The sequence below is a fragment of the Acanthochromis polyacanthus genome, chromosome 9 (assembly GCF_021347895.1).
Source record: "Acanthochromis polyacanthus isolate Apoly-LR-REF ecotype Palm Island chromosome 9, KAUST_Apoly_ChrSc, whole genome shotgun sequence".
NCBI lineage: Eukaryota > Metazoa > Chordata > Actinopteri > Pomacentridae > Acanthochromis > Acanthochromis polyacanthus.
This window is the reverse complement of record NC_067121.1, coordinates 4923554-4936876: the sequence shown is the minus strand read 5'-3', so window position 1 is coordinate 4936876 and position 13323 is coordinate 4923554. Positions and strand designations below refer to the sequence as shown.

General features: G+C 39.0%; 1 protein-coding gene across 1 annotated transcript in view; it reads right to left on the bottom strand.

Moving 5' to 3' along the window:
• Positions 1–4: 4 nt before the first annotated feature.
• Positions 5–13323, bottom strand: part of slc39a6 (solute carrier family 39 member 6) — a 50824-nt gene continuing 37505 nt past the window's right edge. The window contains exon 12 of the transcript XR_007944183.1: positions 5–596. The gene's annotated coding sequence lies outside the window, so the exon portion shown is untranslated. The remainder of the gene's footprint in view (positions 597–13323) is intronic.

The following is a 13323-nucleotide window of genomic DNA, read 5'->3' as shown; positions in this document are numbered from 1 at the left end:
TGCATTGTGGGAAGAAGACCAAAAGTTTATTGGTGTTCAGGAATGTCACAGTGAGTCAACATCAAAGCTGCCTGAAGGTCTCTGCAGAGGTGGACAAAACAGCAGAGACAGCGTTTCAAACAGCTCTGCAGCCAAATGTCAGTCTGCTCCATTCTGCTTCTCCATTTAAGGTCACATGAGAGCCTCCAGAAACAAGCAGCTTCATTCAATATCACAACAACTCACAGTTTTTCACTTAGCAGAAAAGGATCAGTATTATTTATGTTGATTTTGTTCCAAAAAAGACCAAAATGTAAAAATGAGGACTTCAGCTGCTTTCAAATGTGACTCTCACAGCTGGATTTGGAGATTTGACTTTGTCAGGCTGTAAAAACACTCTAAAGGCTCTGATTACAGAAAAAGACGTCACATTTCAACTTTTAAACAAGCAGAAGAATTCTTCTTTTTGCAGTTTAACGTCATGTTTGGGGTAAAACCATAAATCTGATCATTTTAATCCGTTTTTACGTGTCGTGTTCGATACAAACTCACAGGAAGTTTGAATTAAAATAAGAAACATTCATCATTTATCATCTTTTCAGCTCCAGATGTGACAGCTGCTCCCAGATGTTCCAGGTTTCCTGCTTTTAACTGTTAAATAAAACTTTATCTGACAACATAAAATGTTCTGTTTTGCAGGAATCATCAGGAGAGTCCTGCATGTTTGATTCTGACTCAGATTTTGTCCTGATTTTCATTTTTGTCTCATATATTTACCTTTTATTTGAGCAAACAGAACGTTTAGAAATGAAACTTTGCTGCAGAGCTGCTCGACGTCTTCATGTTTTCATCCACCTGCTGCACTTCTCTTCATTAACAGACACATTTTAAACACTTTGAATGATGTTCATTTTGTCGTTTATTATAATAGGAGAACGTTGCTTTTTATACCAACAAATCAGTAAAGAAAAGATGGTTCTACCTTGCTGACATGTTTCAGCTGCATCTGCATTCTTCCTCAGAGCATCATCTGACGTGTCCTTTTTATCAGGTGACCGGTTTGACAGATCTGTCAGAATAACCATGACCCCCGCCGTCAGGTGGTCTCTGGAGGATGGAGTCCAGGTATCAGAGGGTGTAGCTCTTTACACCGCTTTATCCTCACTAGGGTCATGGGGGGTGCTGGAGTCTATCCCAGCTGACTCTGGTGAAGGCAGGGGACACCCTGGACAGGTCACCAGTCTGTCACAGGGCTACATATACAGACACACAATCACACTCACATTCACACCTACGGACAATTTAGAGTAACCAATTAACCTCAGCATGTTTTTGGACTGTGGGAGGAAGCCGGAGTACCCGGAGAAAACCCACGCATGCACAGGGAGAACATGCAAACTCCATGCAGAAAGATCCCAGGCCGAGATTTGAACCGGGGATCTTCTTGCTGCAAGGCCAAAGTTCTAACCACTACTGCACTGTGCAGCCCTCTAACTGATTTGTTGGTATAAAAAGCAACATTATCCTGCTGTGAGTTTCCTGTTGTTTTTTTTAAGATTCCTGTCATTCAGACTGTTTTCTACCAGACAGAAGACATTTCTGAGTTCTTCTTCATGGTTGTTCTGCTTCCATAGAGCTGCAGGACTTCAGACAGCAGAGAAAAATGAACCCACAGTGAAGACACATGACTTGATGTGGATTTATTGAGCCTCAAGAGGATCAGGAGGTCCACTGCACCAGTCTGGACCAGGAATGGCAGAAGTGATAACTGAAAAATTATTTCTTTGTCTTTTGATGAAAATATTTTTACAAACATTGATTCTCCAATCACTGACAGTCTTTATTTCAAAACTACAAAACCAGGTGATGCAAAAGACAACTATTCATCAGCATGAAGGCTGGATAAATGTTCTGGCTGTTCTGGAGTTAATCTACACAATTTATGGTTCATGTGGACAGGATTATTATTCCAATCTTCCCCTGATCTGGCTGGATATTTTGGCTCATTGTCCTGCTGCAGAAAGAATCAGGAACCATCAGATGAATCCTGATGCTGATGGAGAAGAATCCAAACATCTAAAGAGCCTGAAACAAAGTGTTATATATCATTTAGTTTATGATTGTTGCTGGGGAACATGGAATTAGATCAGTAGTAGATGAATTATGACTAAACAATGCCTCCTGTTTCTGATGGAGAAGAGTCCTCACATAGAGCTCTAAACAAAGTGCTGTTTGTCTCTGAGTTTTTGCTCAGTGGTTGGATTAAACATGCAGCTTGATCTAAAACTGGCCCTACAATTATTTATAGTAGAATGTACAAGAGATTTTCTGAGGATCATTCTGTTGAAGACATACAAAAGGTGAACTGGGATTTGGTTCTTCAATGTAATGATTTAGATGTCAGCTGGGCCTAGTTAGTGCCACTCTCTGCTCTCTCTCTCTCTCTCTCTCTCTCTCTCTCTCTCTTTACCTTTCTCTCTTCTTCCTGGGTTGGCTCGGCAGGAAAGAGTGGCAACAGCTGTTCCTCATTCGCGATCATTATCAGTTGGGAACAATCAATCAGACCTTCGTCTCTTACTATATAAGCAGATACCACCCACTTCTCTGTGCTGGATAGTAACATCGCCTGTAAATTCACTCAGTCGGTTACTCTAGCCACAACCATCATTTGTACTTGCATTGACTTCGTTCTGTTCTTACACCTCAGTTCCCGGTCCAGCCGCTCCGGGTCGTATCTCGTCCAGAACCACCACCTTGTCTCTCCACCTGTTGTCCATTCGAGGATACTCATCTGTGCCGTTCCAGTCACCTGGAGTCCTTCCCACTCACCTGTGGCCGCTTTCCACCTCCAGCTATCCGGGCCGCCGGGCAGCTGCAATACGCTCCACCACGCTGGAACCCAGTCTGAGCATCCGAGTTCGTGTACCGTTTGTGTAACTGAGAATAATCGACTCGTTTGCCTCAGCTAGAATTAGTACTGGCTCATTTAGTAATTCTGACTTCCGTTAAAGATTAGCCTCGTTTTGGAGTATTCCTGAGATTGTGAATATTATAGCAGTGTTTCGTATTTGCTTCGTTTATGATTTGTGGGTTGGAGTATGTGATATAGTCAGCTTAAGAGAAACCACCCCGAACTGGGGAATTTGCGTTATAGAGAATTAGACTTCCAATCCTCTATTCAGTGCTATTTCAGTTTTGGTTGTATAGCCAAGTTCTGTCCTCGCCAACTTCCGGTTGATTCCCTGCATGGGATTTGTAGTTTTCATTTGTGTAGGAAATAAATCTCACTAATATCTGAATCCTCATCCGTCATTCCCTGCGCCTGAGCTCCCTCGAAAATCCTAACAATAGAGTCTGCATTGTCAATTTTTGTAAAAATATTCTCAAACATGCCCCGATCAAAATGCATACTGCTAGCAGTCCCTCCAGGAATTCGCGCCAAATCAACCAATCTCCGCGAATTTTGTGCGGCATTGTAATTTTGTCCAATCACCGCAACTTTCCCGCAATTTTGGCCCACCACCTGTGAGTTCCACCAATCATATCAGCTCCCAGCACAAACCTAATGTATGTACGTCACCTAATAAACTTCCTGTTTATGGTTTGAAGATGCGGACGTGTGATACTAATGTCTCTCATTTACCAACAAAAATTACTGCTGAAGACCGTGATAAACAATTAATTCACTGATGTTCTTCACCAAAGCAGAGCTAAACTGTTTTACAAACGTGCAATATTGTGGTGGAATACAAAAAAAGAAAAAATCATCGATTGATACACACTTTCTTTTTCTAAACACGAAACGTCTGAAATGAGCGGATAGCAGACCAGACAAACCACCATGATGGAAACTGTTACATCCAGATCCGTTAGAGCACTGAAAGAATGAAGGTAAATTCAGATTATTTATTCCTCCAAAAAACACAGCAGAGTTATGTGACGATCGTGTGTGAATCCTTCCTCTGTTTCCAACATCACTCAGAAACAGACTCAAGGATTTGAATGAAGTTTTCAGGGTCGGTCAGAAATGACACAAGGGCCAAATGATTAGACTTCAGCAGTGATACGGCTTAAAGTTTGGATCCATGGATCTGTTAAGGATCTCCCATTGAGGTAGCGGCACAGTGTCTCATAGCAGCACGGTAACCATGGCAACAAGTGGACGCTCCCTCAGCGGCCCGCTGACGATCACATGATTGTGATCCTACAACAAATCCACCACTGTGGACGTATCGGAAATGAGACAAGGAACAGTTGATTATATTGTGGGGGTGTTTCTGAGTCCCAACAATTCCCGTCACCTGCTTCATAGTTAGGTCACGCGATTCAGTTTGTACACATGCAGAACTCACACCTGTGTTCAACGCGAGGTCAGGTAAAGAACAGTCTTGGAGCTCTGCTCTCTTAGTGCTGTTCTTGTTAATTGACGTGACAAGCCGTGAGCGTGTGTGTGTGAACACGTGTGTGCCAGGAAGTGAAATTAACTTTTGGAGCCACTAACAGATATGTCCAAATGTGATTCATTCAAGAGTAAATGACCATTTTGTGCCACAAATCTACCAACCACTTCCTGTTAAACCAGTATGTGGCTGCTGCTAATGTCCCACCATGGAGTGCCAGCTTTTGTGGAAATGGGTTGGAACCTTAAATAATTAATTTCGGAATAAATATTGTCAATTACAGTGTTCTCTGTTGTTGTATTCTTTTATTTTGTGAAGCACTTTGTGTTGCATTTTAAATGGATGAAAAGTGCTATATAAACAAAGTTTGATTTGATTTGAAACATGTTCTACAAGCTGGAGAAATGCAGCTTTTTAGCAGTTGTCACTGTCTCCCGCAATTTCATCACAACAAATAAGCTCAAAACATCGCAACTTTTATCGCAATTTTGTAGAAAAGCTACCGCGAAGTCAGGCATTTTCGGCCGCAACAATCACGAAAAATGCCCACGAAATCCTTGAGGAACTGTGTTAGGAAGATCAAAGCGCCCTGACTGGATGATGAGCTAAAAAAGAGTATTAAAGAGAGATTTATTGAAGCAGTCTGCAGTGGCATCTGGTTGTCCAACTACTTGGCAAGAGTATCGAGCTCGTAGGAATAAAATAACTTAAATGAATAGACAAAAGAAAAAAGCTTACTATCAGTGTAAATTTGAGGAATGTAAAAATGACTGTAGGAAAATGTGGAGAACACTTAATGAAGCTGTTGGTAGGAATAAAACGGGTAAAGCGCCCTCGTTCATAGAGGTAGAGGGTGTTTTTAGAACTAAACCAGTGGATATTGCTAATTATTTTAATAATTTTATCATTAATAAAGTCAATTTGATTAGAGATCAGATGATAGATGTTGATGGTAAATTGTCAGATTCTATTATAAAGAATAAGATTATGAAGGACAAACTGTGTAGTTTTCAATTTAAGAGGATAAAGTGTAGAAGAGGTAGAAAAACATTTGCACTCTATTAATAGTGATAAGCCATGTGGCATTGATCATTTAGATGGTAGGTTACTGATGATAGCGGCTAAGTCTATTCAGGAGCCGATATGCCATATCTTCAGTTTAATTGTTGAGAATGGTGTTTATCCACAGTCAGGGAAGATCACAAAGGTCATTCCACTGATAAAAAACAGCAGGGAGCCTTTGGCAGGTCCAAACAGTAGGCCTGTGAGTATTTTACCGCTTCTAAGCAAATTAATGGAGAAAATAATATGTGAGCAAATTCAATGTTATTTTGAAGAGAACAACATCAACTCTGAGAGTCCACATGCTCATAAAGTGTGCTATTCCACGAGCACAGCACGAACATCGTTAACTGAAAACTGGCTCAAGTATATTGATTGGAAGTTTATAGTCGGTGCTGTGCTTTTGGACTTTAGAGCTGCTTTGGATATTATTGATCATGAATTATACTCAAGAAGCTTTTGGCAGATAATTTTAGAGCAGAAGCTGTTAAACTTATGAATAGTTATTTGGTTAATAGACAGCAATGTGTAATGTTTGATGGTAGCACTTCAGATATGTTAACCCTCATTGTGGTATTCCCCAAGGGAGTGTCCTAGGTCCACTGCTCTATTCTGTATTTGTAAATGAAAATTTGTACAGAAAATGTAGCTTGTGTTAATAAGTTGTTGCAGATGAGTTGTTGTTGGTCTCCAACTGGGTTACTGAAAATAGATTAAAGTTGAAAGCTGCTAAAACAAAGAGTATCATCATGGGTTCTAGATATATGCTAAGATCTAATCCTGAAATAAGTCTTGTTTTGCAGGGTGCTGATATTAAGCAGGTCAGAAAGGCCAAGTTGTTGGGTGTGATCATTGATGAAACACTTTCTTGGTCCTCACATATTAATAAAATCGTAGCTAAAATCCATCCATCCATCCATCCATCCATCCATCCATCCATCCATCCATTCTCTGTACACCACTTTATCCTCACTAGGGTCATGGGGGGTGCTGGAGTCTATCCCAGCTGACTCGGGTGAAGGCAGGGGACACCCTGGACAGGTCACCAGTCTGTCACAGGACAACAATGTTCAGAGCAATAATATATTGGAATAAGCTTCCACTACATTAAACCATGATAAATAATAAAGCAAGATTCAAAAATAAATCAAGAGAAGCGGTATTTAGCAAGGAAGTCAGATTCTAGTTGATTCATTTATTCTGAAATTCTGAATGTGTAAAATGGAATAAATTTATTATTATTATTATTATTGTTATTATTTTGCTGTTGTTTTGGTTTTGGTTGGTTTCAACAATTTAAGTGTTGAATTCCATTCCATCTCAGATGATTTTTTGTTTAGAATCAGTTGTATTTTAATTGTAAGGACTGTATTTTATGGTATTATGTTTGAAGTTTGAAATGGAAATTTTTGGACCCCAGGAAGAATAATCTTCACTGCAGTGAGGACTAATGGGGATCCTAATAAACATAAACATAAACCAACAGATGAATGATGAAAATGAGTTGCAGCTCACAGACAGAAGTAGCTGCATTAGCAGCAGCAGAAGAAGCAGCAGCCTCAGCAGCAGTAGTGTGTGCTCATAGTAGCAGCAGTAGTAGAAGGCTGGATGCAGTGTGTGTTTGCAGCCACTAGAGGGCAGCAGTGTAACACTGATAATCCTGATGCAGCAGCAGCATCACATGCAGACCACAGACTGTATATTAAATTAGAACATCACATCTCATTGATCTGTTTGATCAGACATCAGAAATGTCAGCTGTGATGTGTTGTACTTCATGATTAAATCTCTTATTTCATCTCTTAATTCACATGTTGGATGGACGTCTCACAAGTCAAACTATGTTCAGGTCATGTCATTTGTACTCCTATTTTTAGGATAATTTCTGCGTGGCATTTTTTGATTTGTTTGAGTTTTTACATCATAAAATATTGATATTTAGAAAGATATCTCACAACTTTTGGATTGAAATATCAAATACTTCCAGAGATTGCATTTTGTATTTTTTTTTAATTGACAGTTGTCACATTTTCAGCAGTTTTTTTTTCAAGTTTACATTTGAGGCAGTTTGAATGAAAATATCTCAGCAACTATGAAAAATAAGAGCCTGAAAATGTCACTGGTTCTGAACCTGTAATAGTGGACATGGAGATCAATCAGTGTCTGATTATGGATGAAAATAAACTGAATCCTGATCTGACATCAGTTTGATCACAGCTGGAGTTTGAATCATGGAAAAATGATGAATGTGTGGATTTTATTATAAATTGCTAAAATATCACTCTCTCAAACTCTATCAGGGAAATAAATCTACAAAGTTTTTACATTTACATGTTTAAGATGATAGATGTTAAACATGCATCAATTAAATATTCAAGATATTTCATTGCAGTGAAAAAATCATTAAATAAATAGCAATGAATAAACATCTATGAACTATATTGTTCTTATAATTATATGTGTTCATTGGTTCTTTGTTTAATGATAAATGTTTGTGACTTTACTTGGTGTCAGTATTAAAATGTTCTGCTTTGTTCATCTGTGGTTTGTTTTCATCATTTATTGATTTTTAATGACCAACAGATTTTCTGCAGCAGGTTTTTCTCCTCTTCTTGTATTTCTACCTTCAGGGTGAATTTGTCAGCTCTGAGTTGAGGATTTGATCTGTTTCTCTCACGGATGAAGAACACAGATGCTTCCTGCAATGATTCTTTCAGCAGAGTTGATAGTAGTAACTTATTAAAGTGAAAAGCCACAGCTAACGGTGCCACAGAGCACAAACCCACACAGGAAAAGAAGTTTGATTGGCTGTCAACAGTCTGAAAACACTGAGAACAGATTCATATCTGCTGCTGGAAACACTCATCAGCTCCCCTCCTTCTCTGTGGTTTGTGTTCTTTCTTGGTTTCTGTCAGCCTTGTTTCCACTCAGACCTCCACCTACAGAGTTGAACTGAGCCCAATCACCACCTGCAGCTCATGTCCTGCTCACATTTTGGAGGATTTACAGCTTTTAGTGATTAAAGATGGATGTGACTGTGTCCACTCTGCTGTTTGTTCATGTGTGGAAACAACAGTGTCATCAGCGTAGAGGTTTACATCCACACTGACACACTTCTAAAAGGTGATTAATACACAAAGTGAATGATGGGGAACACAGATCTGAACCTGCTGCTTCATCCACACCTGCTAGTTCACACAGAAAACCTCTGTGTTCATCTTTATCTCAAACTGTTGAACTCATGTTCCTGTTTAGTTGTGAGCTAATATTTGTATTTCTGAGACTCAGTAACTTCAAACTACAATTAGATTTATTTGTGGGATCAACATACCACACCTACAGACAACAATGTGATCTTCACTTTATTGAAAATGCTGTTCTGAATAAATGTGAACAATCTTCAACATTCTGATTATATATTAAAAATAAAACCAAGAAGAAAGAACAGTGATGTTAAATGTTGAAATGTGTACAAGACAGCAAATAATTCAGTTGAATTTGGTCTGTAAATGTCACAATTAAAAAGTTAAAAGTAAAGTTTAAAGAAGAGAATCTTTGTTACTACTGTATCTAATTCCACATTACAACAAACATGTGATCAGTTGCTATAAAATACATTAAAAGTTGTTCATTAAAAACAAATATTGTAATTTTTGTGTTTATTGATAAACCTGTTGCATTCTACGTGATATTTTATAAAAAACATAAAACCTAAATATCAAAAGAACACTGTCTAGAAGAATTTAAACTACAATGCTGAAAATATAATTGTGAATATCTGTATTTACATTTATAGGATGATGATCCAACATGTGAATGAAGAAATGCATTTTATAATCAAGAACAACACGTCACAGCTGATATTTCTGATCACTGATCAAAGAGATGAATGAGACGTATCGATGAGATGTGACGGTGAGAAAAGTCCAGCAGCAAACAGTCAGTCAGCATGTGTGCAGTTGGTGGACGGTCCCTTGTTTGTGAGGATCATCAGCAGAGAGAGTCCACAGCAGAACACCAGACTCTTCACTATCAGCACTGTGGACAGCAGACAGAGCAGATTCACCTGGAAGGAGGCTGACAGACAGACAGACAGACAGACAGACAGACAGACAGACAGACAGACAGACAGACAGACAGACAGACAGACAGACAGGTCATTATCAAGTCCAAATGAAAGTGAACAGACTGATGTGCAGCTCTGAGTGCAGCAGAACATTGCAGCTGTCCATGCAGAGAGGCAGCAGCTGATCTTACAGTGAGCTTGCTGCAGAGCTGGCAGGTCTGCTGGCTCTCTCTCTGGAGGACAGGAGGCTGCTGGAGCTGGAAGCTCTGAAACAGAGAAGGAGGGAAATGTTTGTATGTGCAGTGAGAAACATGAGTGGTGTTTGACAGCGTCTCCACATGAAGCTGAATCAGTGCTGAACACAGTCATCCAGCCTTCATCACCTTGTTGTGTCTGGGCCTCCACTGGTCCCCCCTCGTGCTGGACGTAGCAGCTGTATTTATATGTGCTGTCCTGTTGCTGATGGATCAGCAAGATGGAGGCGCTGCGTCCCGGCTCTCTGATCTCCAGCTGCTCTGCCTCAGTAGAGGACAGCTTCACCGGCTGGCCGTCCTTCTTCCAGGAGAAGCGGACCAGAGGAGGAAACATGGCTGAGGCCAGACACAGCAGGGAGCTGCTCCCCTCCAGGTGGACTCTGGATGCTGCTGGGTACACGCTCACCACGGGCTTCACTACCTGCTCACCTGATAGATAGATAGATAGATAGATAGATAGATAGATAGATAGATAGATAGATAGATAGATAGGATAGATAGATAGATAGATTATTGACTATTGGTGGATTATTGGTTTACTGCACATGACAGAATAACACATTTTTTTGATGTCAAATATTTTTCTGTCTGCATAAATTGAAATATATTATAAAAATTACATAATAAAATAAAAATATTTCATAATTTTGGATGAGAGGATAATTTCTATCATCATTTTTCCATTTACTATTTTCCAAAGTCTATTTATTTTTATATATTTAAAGTTATGTTGAGCATCATTTATATTTTGTCTTCATGTAACTTTGATTTAGAACAAATCTTTTCTGTTTGACATTAAAATATTCTCTATGATACATAAATAATAAAAAAACTGTCAATAAATTTGCTTCAAATAAAGTATTTTCTCATAAAAGATGCATCATCATTAAGCAAGATGGCGGCAGGGGTAGCTGTGCGTGCTGGAGTAGCTGGAGGCCTCCGAATCAAGACTGAGATTTATGTATATAAAACCACTGATGGCAGGGTAATAGTTTGAAGATGAACTGATGAATTTATCACTGTTAAAATGAGAACATTGCCCAGTGACAAAATCGTGTTGTTGGTGCCTAATACTTTTCCTCTGAATGGATTGAAGAGTCGAAGCGTTTGCTGTTTGAAATGTGTCAAACTTCAGTGCGGTGTACCATCTCTTGTGCCAATGAGTAATAATTGTGACACACTTGGTGGGAAAATTAAGTGGTCCTCACTAACACAAGAGGACATTTATATTTATACTACTAAACTGAGACTATGTTGAGTCAGATAGAGTTGCCAAAAGTGCAGTAGTCTGTAATGACTTTAATTGTAATAATATGAACCATAAGGCTGAATTGTGCTCATTGTATAAGAAGATTGTGATTCTCTCCTTACTTTGAGCAGCCTCTGAATAAGGGCCAAACCGTTCAAAGCTAAGCCAGGTTGCATGAGTATGCTAAGAGATTCTAATGCTGGAGGGCTGACGAGCCTGTCAAGGCCTGGGTTGAAGCAGGACGGCTTAAAAACGGACATTTATTTGAATATATGAAGAAGCCAAAATCAAAATTTAAAATATGTCTTACGGTACTACTGAAGGAGGAAATGAGATAACTATAGGCTGATGTACTGGCTGGAAGATTACAAAAACAAACAGCCCCACAAGACTTTTTGGAAAGAAATTAAAAGAATTAACAATAACAGAACCTCTCTGCCTGCAAATACTGATGGACACGAGGGAACAGAGCAGATACCAAGCTATGACGGAATCATTATTTTAACATCTTTAATGCTGTAACGAGTAAACAATTCCTTGTTGGTAATATGGACAAGAGTGAATCTGTGTTCGTATCCTCACAAGAAGTCTATGAGATAGTGACAAAACTGAATAACGAGAAGGCATGCGGTGCAGATAAGATAATGTCTGAGCACTTAAATTATGCGAGCAGAAACTGTTTCCCCTACTTTCTATTTGCTTTAGTGGGTTTCTCATACATGGAGTCTACCGGACACATTGTTGTCTGTCATCTTAGTCCCAGTTGTCAAAGATAAAGCTGGAAAAATCAACAGCAAAGAGAACTATAGGCCTATAGCTCTGGCCAGCACTTTGTCTAAGGTGCTTGAGAGGCTGTTTTGAATAAAATGGAAGAGCTTTTGCTGACCACTGATAACCAATTTGGGTTTAAATCCAAACATGGAACAGACATGTGTATAGAAATTTTAGATTATTATAACAGACACAAGACAACAATGTTTATGTGTTTTATTGATGCCTCTAAGGCTTTTGATTATGTCAACCATGAGAAGTTATTTTATAGATTATACAAGAGAGGTGTGCCTAAATGTTTGGTAAGAACTTTGGTGTACTGGTACGCACATCAACTTGTGTTTGTTAAATGGGGAAGTTGCCTATCGGCACCATTTAATGTCTAATGGAGTGAGACAGGGCAGCATTTTGTCTCCTCTTTCATTCAGTGTATATATTGATGATTTGTCAAGACTCTTAAATAACTGCACAACTGGCTGTAGGGTTGGGGATCGCACAATCAACCACCTACTGTATGCTGATGATCTTGTAATTTTCTGTCCATACAGTGCTGGACTAGAAGAACTGCTGCAAGTGTGTTCTCAGTATGGATCAGACTTTGATATAAAATACAATTCAAAGAAAAGTATAATCATGATTGTTGGGAGCAGAGAGGACTCTAAGCTACAGTTCCCTGACTTCTTTCTGTCTGGAAGTAGGCTGAACATGAGTGAGGAGTGCAAATATCTGGGACACTGTGTGACTGCAGACCTTTCTGATGACAAACACATTTACAGACAGTGTCGAATGCTCTATGGTCAAGCTAACATGTTGATCCGCAAGTTTGGAATGTGCTCAAGAGCTGTAAAAATCAGTTTATTTAAGGCCTATTGCACGCCAATGTACACAGCCCACCTGTGGAGGAGCTACAAACGGAGCAGCATGCAGAAACTTACTGTAGCCTATAACCATGGTATGCGGATGTTACTTAGGGTTCCACGCTGGAGCAGTGCGAGTCAAATGTTCGTAAATGTAGGGGTGCCCACATGCCCTGCTGTTTTGCGCAACCTAATATTCAGATGCAGGTGTAGACTGTTGAACTCTTCTAACAGCATCACTGACCAACCCTGGACTAAGTTCAGTGCGGTACTTTTCTATTTTATGGACTCATTGGCGTTTGAGCCTGTATAGAAAAGTTATTTAATTGTTATGTGTGTCTTTTTTTAATGGACCAGTAATTGTGTCATCACTGATTTTATTTTGACAAATGCTAATTTCTCAACTGTATGACGAATTAAATTATCAGTTTTCCTTTCTTTCAAATACTTGTATCAAAAATATAGATTGAAATCATGAATTGATGCTTAACAACATTAATATTAAAATCATCCTAAATTACTGACTTCTCACACAATTACAACAACAGAAAGACACAGAAATATCAAATATGAATAAAGAACCACAGATTATATCGGATTAAATATTATTCTGTCAGCATTAATTCATATGTTATAGAACAAAACTGAAACATAATTAATATAAAATCACGTAATTTTATGTTGA